This window comes from Mycteria americana, chromosome 8 (genome assembly GCF_035582795.1).
Source record: "Mycteria americana isolate JAX WOST 10 ecotype Jacksonville Zoo and Gardens chromosome 8, USCA_MyAme_1.0, whole genome shotgun sequence".
NCBI lineage: Eukaryota > Metazoa > Chordata > Aves > Ciconiiformes > Ciconiidae > Mycteria > Mycteria americana.
The window spans coordinates 3,673,144-3,697,004 of record NC_134372.1 but is presented as its reverse complement, the minus strand read 5'-3'; positions in this window follow the sequence as shown (position 1 = coordinate 3,697,004).

The window sequence follows — 23,861 nt, the reverse complement described above, 5'->3', positions numbered from 1 at the left end:
GATTTGATTGTGGCCTGATCCCATGAAACCTTTAACTGTGGCCATTAAAATAAACCATATCAACTGCTCACAGCCACAGAAGATTTATAACATCCCATGGAATGGTCACCTGAAACTTCAAAATTGCGTACTGCAGGAAAATAATGGTCACCCCTAATTCTTGATGCAGATGTTTTTAATGAGTGATATTAAATGGGAAATGGTGCTAGTTGAAACTGGAGTCTTTAGAGTTCTCTCTCTTGACATTCAAAATATTTTTCCCTTAAGAGGTGCCTAGAATTTTTAGATAGGAAAAGCTTTAATGTCTGATTTGGCTTGTGAAAGATGCTTGGGGGTGACACACTGAAGTACCATGAGACGGAGCAGTATTTGAAACCATCACTGTCATTGAAGTTCTTCCTTGGGTATTGCAAAAAAACCTTCAGTTTTCCTCCTGTCTAAACCAGGCATCTCTTCATCTTTCTCTCTCTTTTTTTTCTCCCCCCTCCCATTTACCTATTCTTTCTTTGTCACATTGTCATATCACATCATTGTCTTTGGCCTTCTTCAAGCTTATGCAGCCAAACCCTTCTCTCAGGAGGATTTCCTTCAGAGTCCATTCATGGACCTCCCTGAAAACTTCTCAGTTAGGTGTCACATCACAGCAGCAGGACAGGAATAGTCTTTAAATGAAATTCTTGGAGAATGGGCAGCACTTTTGTGCCCTGCTCCCTGCTGGAATGGGACAGCAGGTCAGTCTCCCAAGCCCCACCAAGAGGTCTAAGTCCCCAGTGAGTGAGTTGGGGCCATGCAGGAGGGACTTGGAGGACTCGTCAAGGTGCGGTTCTGTGGTATTACACAAACTTGCTTAATTTTTATGCTGATGAGAGATGAAATTGCAGATTATAGTTAATGATTAGCTCTGTTGTGGAAATGTCCATCAGGAAATCTGAAGAAGAAAGTGCATTTATTTAATTTGTGAGCTGTAGTAGTTTTGAATCACGGCTTTAAGACCTGAAAAACCCTTTGCTGCTTCAGATGAACGTAGTGATCGAGTCCACGTTAGTGCTCTGGTGTCTGGGCTGAAATTTGGAGTAACTTCTCTAGATAGCACAGCGAAGAAGCGCTGCTTATGAAAAAGCAAAGGAAGGGATAAAATGAAGTATCTTTGAAAGAAATGAAATTAGATAATGATTAGGCATTAACCAGGTCATTAATTTCTGGGCTATTTTAGGGAAGGAGAAACCCTGCAGAAATGTGTGGAGGAGTTGTGCTTCTCCCCACAGCCCAGATCTCTCTGAGATTCCCAAATTCTCTTGTCCCTATTCCCCAACCTGGGATCAGCAGTCACCCTCCCTCCGGGTGGGTCAGGCTACCCCTGTGTCTCTGTGTGTCTGAGAAGTTGAATCCTTAAGTTCCTATAAGTTTCCATTAGTCACTAAAAATTGCCACTTTTGTAACTATGCTATGTGGCTTTTTGTCAATGTAGAGTAGTTTTAATGTTGCTTCTTGATCATCATCACAGCAGTAGATAACATTATCTTTTTAAAGATGTGTGTAATTTCAGTATAGCTGAATTAGTGCAGAAATGGATCACAAATGAGCAGGCTTTGCAAGGCAGAGATCCGGCAGCCAGCTGGGCTCATCAGGGGCACGTTCTCACCAGCGTCCGAAGAGGGTCAACATTTTGGGCATCCTGCTGAGAGACCGCGTGGACGAGGACTCTGAGCACCTCAAATGGCACTCAGTGACTCCAGAACGTGTCTGCAGACCCTCCCTCCAAGCAGGCTAATTCTCACGTCCCGGTGAGATGTGTTGGGTACCACTATACGAGCTGCAGGAGACTCTAAATGTTACCTTTGGAAGCAGCTTCTCATCAGTCTGCCTGCATTTAACTGCGGGGCTCTGCCATTTTAGACCCAACAGCCTGAAAGCTCTATCGTCTCAATGAGAGAAACACTTCTGTTTATTTCTGTTATTATATTTCTTTTTTTTTTTTCTTTTTTTTTTCCTCCTAGGTACCTGCAGTAAAATCCCATTAATTTCAATGATATTGTTTATAGTGCTACAAAATAGGAATGAGGGACAATCTGGCTTCATAGGTGGCCACTGTACTTACCCGTCTTCCTTTGACCCTCAGCCCTCAGAAATCTACGGAGAGAATGATCAAAAATTAATGCTGCTGCCCATCTGCAGCTGTTCTTGGTGCATTAGTGTCAACAAGAAAGCAGTCCTGTGCCCTTATAAAAAAAATGTTTTCTGCATATTATATACCCTGTGACAGTCTGCACAAACTTTCATTTGAATGTGTTTTGTTGTTCGTGCTATGTGACAGTATTGCCAGCTCTAGGGATTTTATCATTAGTCTCCTGACAGTTTTTTTGGTTTGTTTTTGTTGTTTTTTTTTTTCTAATTTCTTCTGACAACAGTGCTATGTGGCTTTTAGCAGTTTAGCCTAGTTTGATGCTAGCTGATAATAATTATACTAGTAGTTAACCACAGTTTATAGGATGGCTATAATTTGTCTGTAATTATAGCTGGAATGATAGAAATACGTCTCCATTTTTAAAGGAAAGTAAAGTTCTAACCTTCATGGTACTGGGGAAAAGAGCTTGAGAATGTTGTTTTCAAAAGATTAAAAGCTGGAGGGCTAAAATTAAGCCTTCAATTATATTAAAGCCTAATCTAAATCCTTTTTTATGTTTTGGGGATCTGGCCTGTGATTTTTGTGTGTCTGGGGCTGACAGTATCAATTACATTACAGCAACCCATTAAGCCAGTGGCCTTTGGGCATTGACCTTTTCATCTGTAACGTTAAAGGAATTTATGCAGGCAGAGTTTGAGACGAGTATATTTGTTTGCTTTCTCGTTTTTCACAAGTTGGCACTAACAGAAATCGTTTGTAGTTTGTGGGTACTTTGCCTTGTGCTGATGGCACGCCGTGGTTTCTACAAGCCCTTCTCTAACGTCCGTTTGCTGCTTTGCAGTGCCACCATGCAGCACGCGGTAACTCCGGAGTCTATGTTTCACTCTAGAAACAAACTTAGTACGGATAAGGTGCCCACCAGGGAGCTGGAAAGGCTGAAAATGTTTCTGTAGTGATAAAGCAGGAGTAGTGTCAGTGCCGTCCATGCAAACACAGTCCCACCATCTCACCAGCACAGAGGCTTCTACAAGACGAGGATGAGGAAACGATTCAGTGTCACGTCTGCCATGCTGCAAGGTGGTGTTTTTGCCATGCATCATCGCTAAACGAAGTCCCTTAAAAGGTGGAAAGAGGCTGGTGAATCGCTTCCTAAAGGTTACAATCAGGTTTTGCAGAATTAGGCTTTGTCCTTGTAATTTGTGCCCGGCTGTCTCAGCTGCGGTGATGCGGTTATCTGGTGGATGGGGTGAAGGGAGAGCTTCTGCATCAGCTCTGGCGCTGACTTAGCCCTTGGTTTGTAAGTCTGTAAAGTGTCCTGAAGCCTGTGGAAGCTGCTGGGTAATCATAAATGGTAATAATGTGAGGCAACAAAAGAGATTAACGCTTTCACTGATTCTTTTTTGTGAATTGTATGAAACTGTCTGAGCAAAATAAGGAAAAAAATCCTTTTTCTTTTTTCTTTTTTTTTTTTTTTTTTTTGGTGTGTGTGTGTGTGCCTGTCACCCTGAACCCTTATAATCCAGAAATATATCCTGGAAGATTTTAAGCTTTACCCTTGGGTAGATTTAACTCTTTGCTTCAACCAGCGTGTCCTCTTGTATTTTCAGATTGCTTATTTGATATTTATCCTATTTGAGCTGGAAAACATGTTCCTTTTGTGGGTAATTTGTTTTAGCCAATCCACATGACTAGAAAATGAGCTCAAATGCCTCAGAGGAGCCAATTCTTCCTAATGTGTATATTGGATGTCACGTATTTCTTCTTTACTCTTTGGACATTTACCATCCAGTCTTACATAGGGCAATGCCCTAAGTAGAAAAATGCTTATAAATGTACCATTAAGCAGAAGAAAAGCCTCCAGCTAGTTTTAGTGGTGATTTAATTAATTATGAACAGCACAAATACTTCGTGCATTGAGTCATTCTTCTTACATAGCAATTATGTGTATTATGAGTCTTTATCCCTGTTTTCTGCGTATGGGCAAATATCTGTATAATTTAACATTAATTATGTATGTATCAACCCTTAGTATATTCATAAGTATACATCAGCTAATTAGAGCTGTAGATGGAGTCCAGATACCCTTTGCTCCTTTTCTATCAGAACTGCCCTTCGGCTCGTGTCTCCCTCCCAACAGCAATGTGGAAGGTTGAAGCCAGAGCAGCCCCCAGCTTCCCTCTCCCCAGAATGGAGCATCATCCCCATCAGATTTTCAGCAGCCTGCCCTTCCTTCATCACTGTCTCTGCCTTGCCATGTCCTCTGAACACCTTGATACTCATTTCTTTGGAGCCCTGGCGATCCCGTGATGTGCAATCCGGCCATGTATGACCACATTATACATTCATGGGGTTTTAATTATTTTTTTTCTTCCTCCAGGTGATGAATATATCTTTGTTTAGAAGCTCAGGGGACAGACATGTGACCGTAGGGTTAACTGGTAACCAAGTTAAGTCTAGCTCAGCACATGTCCAACCAGCAAGCCCACCTAGCTCCTGAGATCCTACCCTAATCCCAAATCTAACCCTGCTCCAGAAATTCCTGTAGATATCAGAACAGGCCATGAAATCCCTAATTTCCCTAAGGCAACCAGTGCAGAGACACTGGCTGGCCCCTGACCTAACTTCAGCAGCTGGCTAAGTAGTCCAGGACCATGCAATACATCTTTATAAACTTACCTGTCCGGTAATTCCAGAGAAATCACAGTTGCTCTTTCAAGTGCTGGTGGTGGAGGAGAAGCTGAGGAAGGCTGGAGTTGGGGAGTATGACATGAGCCACTCCTGACACGTGTCAAATCTAATTTTCTCCAACTGGTCATCCAGTATCTGTGGAGTAGGTCACATACCCGGAGGGAAAATGAATTATCTGGTTTCTGAGCTCTGAGGGAGGCAGCAGCTCAACCATGACATCAAGATTGCTTTTCAGCCACCTTAAAAGAATCATGTAGGAAAAGGCCCAAGGTAAAATACCAGAGCAGAGAGATAGTCTGGCACATCTGAAGGAGAAGACAGACTTGTATCCTGGAAGGTGTAACTTAACCTCCCTTGATCTCCTCTAGCAAGGGAGAGGGAGCAGCTTGAATTGCAATGGGAGGACCGGAGAAAGGTCACCTACACCGACAAGAGTTTGGCAGCTCTTGACTTACCATCGCCACGGCCTTAGCCAGATTTTTACAACCCAGGGAGCAAAACTGGTACTGTGATAGAAAATGAGTGGAGCCATTTGCAGCTTTGGTGAGGGGACAGTGTTTCTGCAGGTGTTTTTGGTGTGTCCGTTGGGCTTTCAGTGATGCGACCATGTCGCTGAGTGAACACATTGCACGCTTTTTATGACAAACCCCCATGAGGGTATTAGAGACCCAGCCAGCCTGGGTCTTTCTGACCCAGGTACCCTAGACAAGAGGCAGCTCCAGACTGTCAGATGGCTTTGGGGAGCTCGTTAAACAGACTGAGGCTTTTGGGTGTTTCATTTCCTCACACATGAACTGGACTTGAGCAAAACTTCCAGTGAATTTGAGATCTTTGGTGAACTTCTCAGCTTCAGCCCTCATGTTGGTATCTGCCTCCTTCTGAACAAACAAAATGCTTACGATAAAGAAAATAAGGCTACCATGTGAGTTGGGGGCTGCTTTCCTCCTTGGGCACCTTCCAGCTCTGAGACTGTAACATCAGAGCCGATGTAGAGTAGGAGCTCTCAATAGCAGCTTGTTAGAAAGGATTTGGGGCAGGACTCTGCCTCTGTGCCTTCGTTTCTAGAACACTCTGTCTTTTAGACTTTTACCTGCTTATAGTTGTTTCTAAATTCTTAAAGATTACTCTGAAAAGAAAATCATTGAGGAAAGGGGTAATTGAAATTTCCCAGAGGGAATGCTTTAAGGTGGCAATGACTCAATGGTTGGCCAACACCGCTACAAGGCTTCCCATCCCGTTGTCAAAGCTGGTTAACTAAAAGGCTTTCTCTCGTCGTGGACTGTCAGGCTGAATTTGTCTTATAGCATGAGGGTGAATCAATGAACTGATTAGCAATTGTTGAGTTGTGTATTTTTGGAATTAGCACTGGTATGATTTCCACGGCTTGCTTTGTCTTTGAATGTAAAGGATCATGATCAGGCCAAGTATAAATAGGAATAGCTCTTGTAATTTCAATGGCTGGATTTGTCCCAGGGGAGGTTTTGGCCCACTGTGCGGCAGACGAGATGTTGGAGTAGAAGGTTTTGAAAGAAAGTAAATCAATTGCCCTTCCTTCCTGTATTCCTTTCCCTTTTCTGTTTTAATATTATTGACAAAGTGACCAAAATGGTATCTGGGCATATCTGAAAAATCAATGAAAAAGTAAATCTTTAAAAAAAAAAAAATCAATTGTCCTGCAGTGTGAATTTAAATGTGACCTGGTTTTGCTGTACTGTGTATATACTACATAAAGTACCTGGCTGTCAAGAGATATATTTTGCTTTATTTCTTTCAGTCAGATTTTTGTAGGAGCTAATTTCTTAGGAGAGGAAGAGGCTGTTAATTTTACTTTTTCCAGCAAAGGTCCCAGATCCAAGCTCCCTACGTCAGAATTCTTCTGAACTTTGGAGTCCTCTGAGAACTTCAAAGAGCTTCCTAATTGCTTTCAGTTAGGTAATGGTTTAACCAGCTTTATTTAGATTTCCTTCCTGTCTGTTTTTCCCGAGCTTTGTTCTCCTTTTTGACTGCATCTCTCAGACCTCTGTACAGTATCTTTTACTCATAAAGTATATAATTTTGTTTTGGCTTACTCTTCCAGTTTCTCTGTCTTTATCATTAATAGGCAGTTTCGCCCCTACTCCATGCAATCTCCCTCTGATTGCTGCCCAGGCTTGTTTCTGCTCGTGGCTGTCTCCTCTGCCCATGCGTGGCTGCCAGCATTGCCCATCTTCTCCCATCCCGCACCACATCTGCTGTTTCCGCACTCTCTGGCTGTTGCCTCTGAGCTCAGGTCATGAGGATGTACACAAACCACAAAGGGGACGTTTCGTATAGAGTAGAACAAAATTAAAAAGATATGAGATCTGCTGTGACTATCGCTGTTGATGGAATTGCATCGGGGAGGTCTCAGAGCCCACGTGGAAATATGTATTTTCCCTCTTTATTATTGATGATACAGATGTGCACAGAAGCACACTTGTAAATCCCTGCTTAGACAGCACTGCTCAAAGAGCATGCTCTTCACATGAGGGTCTTTAATGAACACCTATCGCTTTGACCAAACCTTCATGTTTTATGAGGAACCAAAGGGTGCGTAGCAGGTCCTGGCCAACGATGGCTGGAAGGGGGCATTTTTAACTGTGTTGGGAATATGGTCTCTACTAGTCCAAAAGAGGTCCTGTGCATGCAAAGAGGAGCTGTCTCAGCCTGGTCACTCTATTAAAAGGGCTATATATTGGATTTTACAGAATGGCAAGTGATTTCATAAGAAATTCTGGTGCTGGCCATGTGCGAGGGTGGGATACACACCAGTCATCATTTTTCCTTTGCCCACTCTTCCTGACAGGCAAAGCAAAGCACAGAAGCAACTTGTCCAGAGTTACCCAGCGCCAGGAGCCAAAGTCAGGTCTTCTGAGTGCAAGGGCAGTATTCAGTTCAACAGTCCTACTTTCTATAGGGATGTGACAGCATAATTTAGCTGTACTGTAATTTACTATGTCCCGCTACGTGTTCTACATTGCAGCGAGGCTGACCAAGTTTGTAATTTTAGTGTATATGATCAACATGTCGCTCATTTTTCCATTATCAGGGAAGTCTGTAATTCATCTCTCTCACTTGTGTCTCATACCGGAGCATTTCATTTCCATGACTGTGAATTATCAGCATCCAATCCTTGAAGGTGCGATTGGAGATAATAGCCTAAAGTTTCCCAGGTGAATAATTACTTCAGCTGTCCAACTTGTGACATCTTTGAGGGCCTTTTTTTTGCCTAAAGAGGAAAGTGTTTAGCATTTTCTGAAGACCGTGACCTTCTACAGTGACTAAAACCTATTTTGTTTGAATTCCTGTTTGTACAAAGCCTGTTATTACATGTCCTCAGTTTAGTTCTCCCACTCAGCCTCTAAAATGTTAATAAATGTATGGCAGAAAAATGAACAGTGCTTATGCTACTAGCCATTTTTTTCCAGGTTGCTGCCTGTAATAAGTATTTTGAAATAAGGTTTTGCAAAACTGCCCAAATTACTCTGGAGCCTAAGTTCCAGTGAAAGTTCTTGAGATTTGAGCTTCTTCATTTGGGTTTATTTAAAAATCCTGCCCTTGTTGCCTGGCAATCACCACTTACAACAGTCAGAACAAAACGATCAGTTTGATATTTTGAAGGCATAAAGGCAATTAACTTCTCATTTCACACTCAAAAGGAATTAGGTGCTGTTAATGAAGTCCCATTTCTATCTTTGAAACTCTCCTCTAGCATGGAAACATGGTATTGGGTGCAAATATTTGTCCCAATTCTACTATATATATTGTGCAATAAATACCTGAGGCAATCTGGACATGACTGCAGCCTCTCCAGGGCTTTTGACACAGCAGCATCCCCTAAATATGTGGTCAGTCTTAATATCCTTGTCACAAATATGATTTATCCTGGGCGCAGAGCCCCGGATGACACCTGCAGGACACTTGGTGACATGCATGTTGAAATACGATGAACCTTGTTCTTGAATCAGCTGGTGGTTACCCCAGCTATTCTTGGTCTGCCTTATGCAAAAGCTCCATTTTTTAATAGAAGCAACATTTGGGAATTTGGTCCAGCGAAGCAAAAGGCCAAGCTAATTTCTAGCAAGCAGATGTTGTCAAGGGATTGCTTTATCTTCTCAGCCTGGGTGAATTTCAAAAGAACAAGTCGTGAGTTTTAAGGATCCTATCAAGTACTCTGGGAGGCATTAATGAAGAGCACATTGAAATGCTGAACACATGGAGAGTGTTATTCTGACACACTTTGCATGTGGTTATTGTGTTTTCAGAGGCACCGTTCCTTATGTATGCAAGTCGTGAGCTGTTCCACTGGCCACTAGCATGCACAATTGCTACGTACCTGTTGTTTTGTATGCACACCTCCATGCCTACAGTTAAAAAACTGGGCAGAGTTTTAGTACATCAACAAACACGATGACCTGTACTGAGCCACCCACAAGCTTTTCCTCCTGTTGGTACAGATAGCAGCAAGCACAGTATTTCCCTGGAAGGACAATTTGCACGGTCTATCATCTGTGGAAGTGAGAAGATTTAAAATGTTCCAGTGTAAATTACAGGAAAGCTCAGGCATTGATGCTGTGGGACTGTAAGGACTCGTGCAGGGTGTAGGTGATTTCTTCAGTGTTTCACTTATCTTCCCGGGTACATCTGTTCAAAATTCATTTCTTCTGACTGTGCGTCTTTGTTCTGTGACTTGTCAGGTTACTGATGTTGATCACTTCCATTAATGTCAAGACAACATCCGTTAACATAACTGGACAGACGTGTTACTATAATTGGTCAAAACATCTCAGAAATGTAGGCTTTTTTTCCGAAAATGGCTCTTACTTGTTCTACTGATAAAATATTATTCAGGCTTGTTTTAAGAAAGCGGAAACAAGAAAACCACTTACCTTGATCTTGCAGAGATGTTGACTAAGGGATATCATTAGATTTAAGAAAAGCAGTTGACTACAAAGATTCACTCACATGTCATTTATTAGAAAATGTTAAGAGTTTTATTTTTATTATTTTTTAAATACTTCAGCTTTTCATTTGCCTGCTGTAAATGCAACGTAAAGTTCATTATTTGTGAGAGGTCTGCATTTCCTGGATATTTTAAAATTTGCAAAAATGCATTTGCGATGTCATAGCTTAGTGTTTTTATTGCTCCTTAAAACAACATAGATGCTTTCTTGATCACAGGTCGTGCTTTAGGAAGCACGGAGCAGCTCTGACCCCAGAGAGTGTCATGGTTCGGGTGAGAGGGTGCCGCTGGGTCTTAAGTACAGCTAAAGGTGCATTGACAGTCCTTTTCTGCTGAGGACATGACCACAGGGAGCTGGACAGAGCCCATAAACTTCTCCTAATGGGCATCAAATAGTCATAATTTGTAATGGCTTTTTATTACTGACTCATGGACTAAAACTTTCAAAATCAAGTCCTGTGCCCTGATGAGTCGCTTGGATATAGCCCCCGTAATTCTCAAGGGTCGTTGTTTTAGAGGTGTGAACTCAGTGCAAAGCTGGCACATAAACGCTTGTAAAGGTCTGCCCTAGCATCGGTTTCAAAACCACTCAAGTGCTGGAGTGAATTATACTGATACATTGACAAGCAACACAGTTCTCCCTCCCATCCCCACCCACATAATAAAGAGAGCCGTTAATTTTCATATGCCAATTTGTGAACTGTGGTCTCCTGGGAGCTGCTACGCGCTCATTTCGGGGGAGCAGAAAGCCATGGGGCGGGTAGGGTGGAGAGCGAGTAGCAGGAGTTGGCTCAGCCCTTGCAGTAAGATCAGCCACCATAGCTGAACCCACACCAGAACGTCGTGCCGGGGAAACGCTTAGCCTGTGTAGACACCATGGACTGTAAAAGAATGTGGATTCTCTCCTGTCGTATCCTGAAGCAGTCCGTTCCTTGGCTGATTGAGTTCTTGTTGTGGGGTTTTTTTTATAACCTGGCAGTTTCCTTCTTTCCCAAATAGCCACACCATCATTATTGCAATAAACGGAAACAAGCATCCCAAAAGTTGTACACTTTTTAATCAATATTTGGAGTCATGTCTGGTTAGAACTACAAGCAGAGTCACAAAAATGTATTAAAAAAAATACATTTTTCGTCAAGAGCTAAGCCAGCAACACACGATTACAATAGAATGACTAACTACTGTAATGGGGCATTGTATCACATTGTATGGCTTTAATTTAAGAAAACAAGCAGCAATTCAATAACATAGATGCTGGTAGTGCTTTTGAAACACTTTCATGCCTGAAGGATAAGTAAATATCTTAAAAGAAGTGTGGATTATTTCTTTTACAATACCTACAACAAAAGAAGGAGCAGAAATGGCTGGGTTTTAAACGAGCCCGGTACTTGGTCAGGGAAGGCACCCTGCACCCCGCGCCGCCTGGGCGAGCTGCGCTGCGATGCAGAAGGGGCAGACTACAGCAAAGTGCCCGTCCGTGACGGTCACCCAGCAGCGCTCACGTAGTCACGCAGATCGTATCCTTCTGTATCCGGCCTTTGAAAAAGTTGCTTTGGAAAAGTAAACCATTGCGAGTAACGCTGCGCCGTTACGTTCCTGGCAACCCTGAATCCTTGTGTTTGGTATTCGGCATGGGCATTGGTATTTAAGCCGCTTTGAGTTCAGGTTTTATATCGTGGGTTGCCTTTGCACCATGTTCATCACCTCTGTGAAAGAACAGATGGAGAGCATGAAATTTAAGGCAGCTTTTTTTTCTCGGAGATGAATGTTGAGGCCTGTGGTGCAGCCATTGTGGCCCAGGGAAAGGACAACCTCTACTGGCACATTCCCTTCTTCTCATATGATAAGACCCATAATATTTGGTGAAGGGATGAGGTAAAAATCTAGCACATTTTCTAACGGTTGCTACACACCTAAGAACAGAGTGAGAGAGAAAGGGAAGCGTTGGTTTGGGGTTTTTTTAAGGGAATTTATATCAGCGAGGCGTACCAGCAGATGAAAATGGAGACCGAAGTCCAAAAAGGTGCGGCTTAGCCAGCAGATCAGCACAAACTTCTCTAACAAATGTGCCTCAGCCCCGCTTGTGACACGCACTCACATCGCTGTCGCTGCCTGTTTCTGCTGCGCTGCGTCCCTCCCCTCCCCGCACGTCCATCATCTCCCCGTGCCTAACAGCGGCGCGCGCTCTCCTCTACGCTCCCGCCACGCGGCTGCAACGAGGATGATAGGCTGTGAAGCTGTACGTGATGCACTGGATGAACAAAGCTTGATATAAATAAATTAGCCCCCGTGTTGCTTAAATTAATGATGCTGTTGACGATGACAAGCCAAGGTAAACTGGGAAGGCTCACCTTTCCTGAGCAGGAGCTCACATCATGCTTTTTAGGTCTATGAACTGGAAAATTAATATGAGGTTTTACAACCGCCTGTTGTGCTTGGAAATGGAGGGCTGCGATATGCTCCTCAGAAATACATCTTTTAAAAATTATACTTTAAAAATATTGATTTCTTCAAAAGAACTTTTTGTGTCGTATTAATGATTTTTGCCATACACTTAAATAAAGTGCATAAATAATTTTTACAGAATGATATGCTATTTTATAAAGTCACATTTAGGCCAGTACTCCCCAAAAGCATCTTCAGAGCAGCGTGAAAACTGTTATTACTATATGAGCTATTCACTTGCACATGTAAATCTACCTTCCAGGTTGTTTTTTGGTACCCTGATGGGCTACTGCAGCATTTAATTTCTTTCTCAGTCTCAATGTACCTTAATTTTAATTTGGAATAGTAAATTATCATGGTAATTTGCAATATTCTTGGGCAGAGATTTACAAATAGCAGGAGGTTATCAACATTGTTTGTTACTCACTGCTGGGAAAGAGGCCTGGGAAGATGACGGTATGAGGAAAACCAAAGAAAAGCAAATTATATGTTGCATGTGAATTAGAAATGTGAAAGCTAGGAAAACAACTTATAAAGGCAGCTGCTTTTTCTAAGGAAGGGAAACGCAACACAGACAGACAAAGTAGAGAGGAAAATAACAAGCACAAGCTTGTCCTCATCCTCCACTGATTACGAGTGCTTTCTCTCATACATTGGCTTCCTGCGTGATTTAATTTCTTCCACCAGTGATTATTTCAGTGACTATCGTGCCTAAATCTAAGAGCATTCTTCTGTCTTAAGTGAGAAAACACTGTGAGTCTTGGTCCCAATTGTTTCTGATGTGCGCTTCACTCTGGATTTCTAACATTATTAATCTTTTTTACCCTACAAAAATATCCACAGTTTATGGGTATGGTACGAAAAAGCAGGGCCCAACGGCCCGTCATTAATGACACGTAGTCTGTTATTCCATTCCACCTACCTGGTTCCTATCTCCACCTGCTCCTGCTATTCTTGGTTTTATTTCTTCTGCTAGTAGACTGGAAGGGGAGTTAAACCTTTCCGCATTCTCCATTGACTTTTGAATAACAGTTATGTTGGGTTTGTTTGTCATTCTTACAGTTGCACACAACCTGTACTGTTTTCATGGAAATTTTTTTCCACCTCTTTTCAGTCTTTGCCTATATCACCCAATGTTTGCTGTCCACCCGCTTCTTGTATGCAGAAAATGAGAAGTCTGCCTTCCTGTCTGCAAAATTGTGGGTTGTTGGCTTCCTTCTTCCAGGAATTTTCTTATGAACAAATGCACTGGTGCTGGAAAAGCTTTGCTTGACTCCAATTCCTATTGTGAGTCTTACACCAGTCAGGATCCCCATAAAGGTTTGGTATTCTTCTCGCTATCTCCTGAGATAATCCACATTTAGCGTTTATCTTCTGGAAGCGTTTTTGTAGAGACTATCAAAGGCTTTTTTAAAGTCAATAAAGTTAATGATGATGGGTGCACAATTCTACTCCGAAACCTTCTTGTTTTTCTTTTAGCTGCTTGTGTGTCTCTGATTTCATCTGCGATAAAATTATCCTCTTACGAAGTTTTGTCTGATGCTGACAGTAAGTCTATGCCGCACCGATTGGTACAATCCGTCAGATCACAGTAATTTGGCAGTTGAGCAATTAAAGCCTTTTTCCAGTTGCTTGTTACTTTCTCGCCTCTCCAGGTTCACTTGCGCTTGTTTAACGGCCGCACGGTTGTTTTCTTACATCCTCCCTTTAAGCACTATTTTGCCAGCCCCAAATGATTTCTGCTGCAGCCTCAGCCTTCCTGAAGTTTCCTCCGTGGCCGTCGGTGCTGATGTTAGGGCTGAGGGTGTTTCTGCGTGCGTACCATTATCCGCACCCACAGTCCCTGGGTTTGGTCCGTGAAGACACTCTTGAAAATACTCTCCCTATTTTGCTAGTTCTTTCTCCGCAGTGCTGGCACATACCACAGCGAATTCTTCACTGGTCGTTTTTCCCCTATTCATAACATTTTTTTAGTTTCTTTTTTTGTATATCATCTTCTGTCTATTAATTTCCTTTTTTTTTTTTTTTTTAATTTTTTTAGCTCAGTTTATTTTCTTTGTCTTTTTACTTGTAGCTCAGAGAGATCTCTGCGTTGCTGCAGAGGAGAGGCAGTGGGCTGCCTTCTCAGCCCGGCATGGATGCCAGTCCCAAGAGGGTGCCCACTGCCGCGGCATCTTCCCAGACAAAATGGACTTTATTCTGCTGAACTAAGCCAGAACGGGCAATAATTTGGGTGGCAGGGAAAAAGCAGGAAATTTACTGCTTTTTTCATTGATTCTTATTTGATTAAACCGTAAAAGGAAGATACACATATAGGGGAAAGGTCTCCTGAGTATAGGGAGAAATACTCTGAGTGCAGTATTTTTGTCCCACATTAAAAAGCCCAAGGAAACGTTTCTGCCCTTTTGTCACTAGGTGTTTTGCTTTATTGACATTTGCTTCGCCCCTGGAATCCACGCAAGGGATGAGTTTTACTCCCGTTCTGTGGGCAAACTTTCTCCATCCCAAACAACGTCCATGCCGCCCGGGAGCCTGCTGGGCGCTTTGGCTTTCTCCTTCTCCGCCCGCTCCCTCGCAGCGAGTGGCAGTTGTGGAGTCTCTCCTCTGGGTGGCTGTGCTGCAGCGCGGTTCCTTGTCCCATTAATCTGAGATTTAGGCAAGTCGTTATAGTCTTTCTCTCCAGGGTCAATGGTATAGATTCTTTTTGTGTGATTTTTTATTGATGTAAATAAACACTTGTAAGTAGGACCCACATTTATCTGTTCGCTGACTATAAAACGGAGGCCAGGATCTTATCTCATTTTGTGAGTTCAGCACGTGCCTGATGCTTCAAATGGTCAAAAGCCACTCATAAAAATCAAGTTGGAATTTCCTTCCTGTTTTAAGCTTGTGCTAATAGTTCCTTGATTGCTGTTCTGGGTACCTGTGAAAGCAAATGGGCAGTTAGACATTTTGATGCTTATTAGCGTACGCTGGTCTACTAATTTCATGCAAATTGTTAAACCTGCATGGGAAGATTAGACAAATAGTAGCAGATGCATTTTTATATGCTGTGTTATGTGCTTGATTTTTTTAAAAAACAAATATTCCTAGTGTGAGAACTGCAGTATTTGAATTCCTTTTTCATCCTTTTTTGAATACTCGGGAAGTAAAGTTTTGGTACATCACTCACAGTAACTATGTCAGGGATGACCTAGGATCACTGTTAGGCAGAAATACAAGCTGGTTTGAATGCAGAAACTCTATGGGATTCTCTTCTAAAATACCCACAGAATACATTTATTCTGGGATGAAAAGTGAGAAAAGAAGAAATGCATCTGAAAACTGCTTGGCGTGGTAGAGCACGCCATTTTGGAAATCATAATGGTGGGAATGAGATAGAAATCTGTGCAGAAGAGTTTAAATAAGAAAAGGGGGTGGTGACAGGACCATGCAGGGTATCCCGGTCCTGTGGAAGTCACGGTGCTTTTGGGCAATCTTTTGCCCTTGTCACTTATTATTTTGTTCATTTTTAAAACAAGCTCTTTTTTCCTGTCATATTTTGATCTTGTATGAGTAAGGTGACTTAGCTCCCAAGGAATTCCAAAGTTAACGGTAAACTTAAAGTAGTTTCAAAGCTAAAGATATAGACTTAGAAATAGACATAGACTTTGAAACTATATAGATATAGTTTCAAAGCAAAGGTATAGATACAAACACATAACCATCACTTTTTGTACTGCTAAAGCACATCCACAGAGCGAATTTCTGTAGCTTTATAAAAATGCGGGTAGAAGTTGCTCAAAGAAAGCAAAAATATTATTCTTCTTCTGAAAACCACGAAACACACTGGTATCTAGGCAGATGCCTCTTTTGTTTAAAATCAGCCAACCAACCAAAAAATACAGAAGATAAGTGCTTAGAATATTTGAAGTCCTGGCTTGAGACGGTTGATCTGCAAGCAGGCAGAGGAGCTGTTTGTTTGTCCTTTGACACAAGGGCTTTCTGCTGATAGTGACAAAGGCTTAAATGTGACTGAGGATGAGATTTTGTCCAAAGTAGGTCAAGGGAAGAAAATCTTTACTGTCTGCCTACAGCCCGTCTCATCTCTGGAATAGGAGAGACTAATGAGAAACACCAGCTTGTGGCCCAACAAATACAATTATTGTGTGCTGTGTCTTCATTTGGATGCCACGCTCAGTTAATAACCAGATCTCCGCCATACTTCTTTATTGCTTAGGCTGAAGGAGAAAGTAATTAAACTTAATAGGTATTGCCCTTGCTTTAAGGCCACTATACATTTAAGGTTGCCAGCAAAAGTAATTAATACTAATAGAAGTCATGAGTCCTAAACAAAGACATTTGTATGCCAACTAATCTACAACATGTACTTTTTGGAATAAATTATTTATATTCTTATACATCCATATGAACATAAACTTATTGCTTCATGGGTTTCATTCTCTCTTTCTCAAATTTGTAGTGAATTTTCTTTTTTTGTGTCTCTAAATGTTACTTCTCCCCCAGGATTTCTTAAGGAAAGCTATAAGCTCACCATAAATTTGATTTTTTTTAAAATGTTAACAACTTTTAATTTGAAGGCAAGCAAGAATTTAAAATATATATTTCTGTGTTGTAAGTCCTAATAATGCTGGGCAAGCATTGGGCATAGCTAATTGACCATATGGCTCTCTGATATTCACAGAGGGGGGAGATTTGTATTATCATTAGAAACATGATGGTGTCAACATCTTAATGCAGCATCAATATCAGCTCAGCAGCGGCATGAGTGGAGCTAGCTGAACTCCTCAAGAAAGTTATCAGTGCCATGTTCAGATGTAGCTATATGATCTTTGAATCATGATAGACAAGGTTTTACTTAGAATTAGTGTCATGTTTTCCCATCGTAAATCATTTTCTACTTACCTGCCAGTCAAGCTTGGCTTGGTTGGCTGCTGCACGAGAACAGATCAATTTCTGCATAGAAGGAAGACAGAAATTGCTTCTAATTGTTTTCTGGGGGAGCCATTAGATCATCCATATGAAACCTAAGCCTGTACAACCTTGGTGTATTTCCATGAATAACCTGTTTCAATACTTTAGTGACCCAATTATTTTAGTTCTCAAAAAAAATGAACAAGTAACTTCAACTCTTGCCAACTTCCCAAGGACAAAAAGCCAAGTACCTACATGTATTCTCTCTACTGTCAGAATGATGTCAAAAGACCGGTCTGCCGGGTGCAGAACTCCCTCCTCAGCTTGTGCTGAGCAAAGAGAAGCAGCACAAAGTCAAGTCACGCAGTGAGAGAAGGGGAAAACGCTTCTCTGCAGCTCTGAAGCACGGCTTAAAAACTCTAAGTGGCAAAAAGTGAAACATCTGCCTTGGGTTACAAACTTTAATCAGCGCTAGGAAGCTGTATATTTTCTTTTGAGGTTGAGTTTGTCCAACTTCCAACACTAAATTGTCATTATACCTTTTTCTTAATGTCAAATGTCCCCTAATACCAAAGAGCCCCGTGTGTGAGCGCGTTTGCTGCTACCGTGTGTTGCCCTTAAGCCAACTCAATGAGCTCAGCTCAATGAGCTTTACACATAAATAAGGTGTGTTTTATTTTTCAGCCACTGGGTACATTCTGGGTCCTTCTTGTAGTCTCTTCCCAATACTTCCATGTCCTTCTTGAAGTGTGAACCCAGAGACTGGATACAGTATTTAACAGCCGTTTTGCTACTGTTGCTTTAGGAGGCAATATTACCAGTATGTGTTGCTTCCCGACTGTTGAGGTTTTTGGGGAACTGGGTAAGGACAGTCAAGCCCCCACGGGAGAAAACTTAGTGATAAATGCCCTTAATGTTATTTTAGGTAATATCTCCTCTCTGTACAGATATTGACAAAAAGGCCATTAAAAATTACTAGGCATCAAGGAGGTTACTGAAGGAAAGCAAAGATCTATTGATTTTTTGCTTTACAAATATGCTGTTTATCTTATTTAGCAGTTGCAGTTTTGCTGTGGTATCTCTTGTAAGGGCAATTATCAAACCAATGGAATTAATTATGTGGCCAGGAAAATCCTATGGAGATTTGTATGAGGAGAGGAAAAGAGAGGGAGCAGTCCTGTGGCTGATGAGGAGCGTCTCTTCCTTTGGCTGTGTGGAAGCGATTCATCAGCGGTGGACTGGTGCTGGGCTCCACCGTCTCTCTTTGATGCCCGAGTGCCTGATTCAGAGCTGTTACTGTGAAAGCCCCTACTCGTAGGCATGTAACAGAGTGTCCTCGTTTGCCCATGCACTTGCAAGCAGGTATGTGTACATACATATGTGTACCCTCACTGTTTACAAAAGGAAAGAACAAGACTTTCAAGAAATACCCTGCCGAGCAGGACAAGATATCATCTTCGTCTTCTGCTTTTCATTTGACAATGCCACAGTGGAGTCTCTTCTCATTTTTCTGTTCCATCTCTTTTCTCCCAGAGCTCAACACCGAAGCTCAGTTTAGGATTGTCTTTGCAGTATATTTTGTATTCTTCCTTTCTCTCATTTTGAAGAAGTTGATCATCTCCTATACTACTAGTTTTGTCTTTTGAACACTGAAATAGGCATGATAAAGATTTAGTATGACTTCTTGTTTCTCTTTTTTGTTTGTGTTGAGCAGCAGATGGAATCAAAATGGCATCTCTAACGTCACAGTTCAATGAAATATGTAAAGGAAACTCCCAGGGGCTGCTCTAAGCACAGTCCTATGGAAAGCTCTCCAGATCTGTTTCCAGAGACTGCAGAATCCAAGAAAATGCTTACAGTGAGTTGGTAGACAGAAATTATTTCCTTCCTGCCTCTCTCATTCTGCATTCTTTCAGAGCAGTGGAGATGGAAAGGATCTTGAACTACTGGTTACCAGGCTGCTGGGATATACATAAGCCTAAAACCAACGGAAAGTCTTGGACGTGATCTTGATTTGTTCAGGAGGCAAAAGGTCTCAAGGGAAAGTGAATGAAACATGAACCTCATTCTGCTGGCAGGGATCCACCGGCTCTGCTCCACGGCTGCCCCCGTGCTCTCTAACCCCATCCCCAGCTCCGTGGCAATCTGCCTTGCCATTGCTCTCTTACAATTTGTTTTCTCCTTAGGTGACCAATGTCTCTCAAATTCCTTCGTAATGTAGTCTAACCCTGTCATTTTTAAAGACTTGTCTCTTTATTAAGTTGCTAATTGGCTTTAATAATTCAGACCTTTGTTCTGTCTCTGTTCCTGATGTCTCACAGGTTGTTTCATTGCCTCTTCTCCACTTTCATCCTCTTCTGGGGTCTTCATCTCTCTGCCCTACCTCCTCCACTTTTCCTCATAGCCTGAAAAATTTGACCCTGCTTTTAATATCTCTGCTGGCATTTCACTTAATGATCCTATTACACATTCTTGAAGCCCTTTTCACTCAAGATTCTCAGGGCTCTACGAGTATCAATTAATTTCCAAACACCTCTATTTTATCATGCAGATTTTACACATGGGTAAACTGGGGCATGGAAAAGTCAGATGGTGCTCAGCATCACAGACAGAAGTAGCACAGCTTAAAAAGTGGCGTGATCTTCAGTGCTGCTCAGCATCTCCAGCTCCTCTAGGCTTCATTTGCAACTCTAAGTGGTAAAAATCAAACCAGAGTAGATTTAATACCCATGCACTCATCCATTTCCTATGTGTTGATGTTAATGAAGCATCTCTGTCGGTCTGTGGATTTACAAAATACATAGCTGAAGTTAGCATGCTATTAAACTGAGTACTTCAAAGACGAGCTGAAGAGTGCAGGATAACATTTAAGCTCCTGAGATAAATATCAGTGTCCCAAGCATCCAGTGACATAAACATTTAAACATCAGGAAAGCCACACTTATCATATCATTTTGGTCTCTTCTGCTTTGTCTTGTTCAAAGTAACTCAAACACATTTATCACGACTGAGCTGAAATTTGCCACTTCAGTACCAAATCCTTTAATGGATTTTTCATGTGACCAGCACTGCAGGGGCCTTGTTTTGATGTTCAACAAGAAGGGCACATAAACATAAATGCCTTGCTTCTGACTCTTACTTATTCTTTTAAATTGAATTCATGAGTTTTCATGTCAATACAAATTAGATAAATAGCTGGAAGAACTTGTTAGCCTGTTTCTGGTGTTTTGGGTTTTTTTTTTAGTTTACTAGACTTGATTATGCATTTGTTGACAAAGGGAAGGGAAAGAAAAAAATCCATCACAATTATGCACGTTTTGCTGCAAGGCTTGAAAGGGCAATTTGGAAATCAGATGATAAAGTAGTTAAGCAGATATATTAAAAAATGGCAAGGAAACAAAATTCCTGCTTTTAAACTGTCAGGCAAGTGCTTATGCACTTGCTCTATGTAGGTCATCAAATTAAACAGTAAAAGAATCTTAATCTCCTAAAATGTCCAGCTAATACCTGGAGAGGACCATGAGGGATTTTCCTCCAATCTATGCTGGACCAGACATGATGGAATATGGTGGGTTGGTAATTGCAAGAGGCTTGAACAGAAGTCAGAGCTATTCCCTCTCTCCCTCCCTGCTTGAAGGCAATGACAAAGCTTGTGGTGGTTGATTGTAGCAGGTCAGGGGCACTAAGAAGACCCACACTGAAGTGATGGCATCAAGCAAGAGGTGAGCAGGGAAGAGGCACACAGTTTGTGATTCTGGATGCTGTGGAGAAGCAAGACGCAGACACAGTTTTTCCTTCTCAGTTAAAAGTTGAAAAATGTGGCCAGCCAGCTTTATTCTCACACTTTCAGATAACTACTTATTTGCAAATAGTCAGCACTTGCCTATTAAAAAGTAATATGTGGCAAATCTTGTCCCAGTGTGGCACTCAGATAATGAGCTCATTCACCAGAGGTTTCATGTTGTGGTCAGGGAAAATGCTCCTCAACTAGGACTTTTCTGCAGGAGGAGGAGGAGGAAGTTCATGAAAATTAATTTGTCTCTCTGATCGTTACCCCTTCTGACCATTTACAGATCGTGACACTCTCCTACTGACGGCAGACTTTTCTCCCGAGCTTTCTCTAGCTCCTTCTGTGGAACTTCTCCCCTTGTTTCAAAGCTTGTTTTCAAGGTCTAACGAGGAGGGTGGCAGTATCCGAGCCAAACCCTACGCTTGGAATCACTCAATGGAAAAGACATGTGCCCATTCATGCATATTTGATGCATCACTTCTAAAAATAAAGGGACTTTTTTTATCTAAGAACAACGCATTTTCCAGTTTAAGTCAGAAATAAATCAGATGACACTGCTATTCTGAGCTGTCTTCATGGACCTTTGACTGCAGGGTACGTTTCCTAAGCAATACCTATGAAAAAGGAGGGCAAAAGTTGATTCTCGGCTTGTCGCGGGTTTTTTTTTCAGTTTTTGACTTAAGGGTTTTTTTCAGGTTTTTTTTCAGTTTTCCTTAGGATGCTTGGGGTAGCCTGAAGGGGACGATGGGTGTTGCAAACCCTATAAGATGAAGTTGAAGGACACACCAGAGCCTTGGAAAATAAATGTAACAGGACCTGCTTCCTCATTTTTCAGGAACGGAGCGGTGGCCTCCCCTACGAGATCAGGTTTTCTTCCCCGGCTGCTCTGAGCCTTTGTCTCTCAGAGCTTAGGGAAATGGCAGGGGGCACCTCTGCCGCATTTCCAGGCAGCGCCAGGCAGATGCCTTCATGTCTGCAGGTCGTAGTGCTGCCCCGCCACAGCTCGCTGCTGAGCTACAGGATACGCAATAATTAAAAGAATTTATCTCCTCTTCCCAGGATCCTGCCTACCATGGCAGAAAAACATTCCTAATAAAATGATCTAAATGAAATGGGAAGGAAAGGGAAAGCTTTATGTGCTCAGTGTTACTCCACAGAGGCAGAGATTGCCATTTTTCTGGGTGAAAGTGAGCTTCGCTTGTCTGAACATCAGAGGCTCAGGCTGAAACTCTGGATGAAAATGAATTCATAAAGCAACCTGAATTAGGGGCCAGATCCAGCATTTCCACCGTGTAGGACACTCTGTGTGATTGTGGTATTTTTTCTCTCTCTGCATGTATGTGTGCCCTTGTATTTTTCTTGTAATTGTTGGGAGAGGCTTTCTCTCTCACTCTTTTCCCTCCATTCGCAGAGATCTTGTAATCTATCTCAGACCACATAAAGGCACTCTTTCATGCTTGCTGACCCCATAATGATGCCTTCTGTTATGCAGGAGCTATTTTCTATCTGCTGCCGTATTCTACCCTTTGTGGAAGAATTGATATTGTTCATTTGTCTGTTGCACACCGCTATTAGGAAATGCGATGGAAGGGCTTCCTTTCCGAGACACGGCTCCTGCTTTCTTAATAAGAGAGTAATAGATGCAAGGTCTTCCATGCATTAAGAGAAAGGGAAGAGAAAGCAGGAGCAGCATCCTTTTCCTCCATGCCCTATCTGTTAATGTGTCTACTAGTCCTGAATTCCCTTCACCTGCACAAAGGCAAAGGGCTGAGGTGTGCCTTTGTGTGCACAAACAATGAAAGCAGATATTTCTGATAACTGTAGCTTTTTCTTCTTCGTCTTCTTTTTTAGCCATTTGGCATATTTTATCTGAAATCTTAGTTAAGCCTCTGTTCTTGGTTATACAACACTGCAGTTTTGTATAGACCAAAGGGGAAAAAAAAAAAATAAAATGAGTTTATAGGGGCTGGCCAGAGCGGCAGAGTTGAGAGTGCAATCCTGGAATGACTGGTGTGCAGTTTAGAAGGTTGCTAGAGAGGGCTGTAAATTATGTCATGTGTGGTTCATCAATTATATAGATAAAACTGTGAAGGAGAGTGGTTTGTCAGAAAAGATAAGAAAAGAGGGACTGAACCTAGATATATATTCTGTGCTGATGATCTGGTCGTTTTTAGAAGTGAGAGGAGTCACTTGTAGAAGCTGCTTAATAAATTTAATGACTATTGGAAGGGACAGGATAAAAGAGAGCAAGGATAAAATGTTAAGTGTGCTTGCAATTGCAAAATCAGTGCCACTTTTCTTTAAGTTTGCTAATGACTGTAGGTGTGGTCTGGAAATAAAGCACAGGCTGAAGAGGACGGGGTTACCCTCCTCTGACCCAAAGGGGAAGGGGTCCTGTTTTGGGGCAGGGGCCGGGGCGTCACTCGAAGGGCTCCTAGGCTCCTCACGTGTTTTCTCAGATGATTAGACTGCAGATGTGACAAGGTCAAGCACTCCCCCCCAGGGTTATGTGCGCTTCCAGACGTGAAACAGCACAAGAAAAACGTGGGCATTTTTATAATTTCTTCTCTGTTCCAAGTGGAAGTAGGAAGGAAGAAGGGAAGAACGATTTGCACATCCAAGAAAATACACATAAGCCTTCTTGGGTATTGAAATAAGCCTGGGCTGGATTTCCTGGCATTTCTCCTCTTCCCCTACCCAGGTGTTCATTTTACCCTCTGCGCCTTCGCAGTGGGGAGGTGTGGGGCAGAGCCCGCGCTCCTCAAAGGCAGCCACAAAGAAAGTGAAAAACAAATCCTCCCTCCTAACTGTTGTCCCACTGGCATTTTTCTAGAGCGGAAGACAAAATGACTTTCTATATGTCAATGACAGAAAGTCCTCTGAGCTGTGTTAGGGAAGGGCCTCGTGCAGGGGACAGT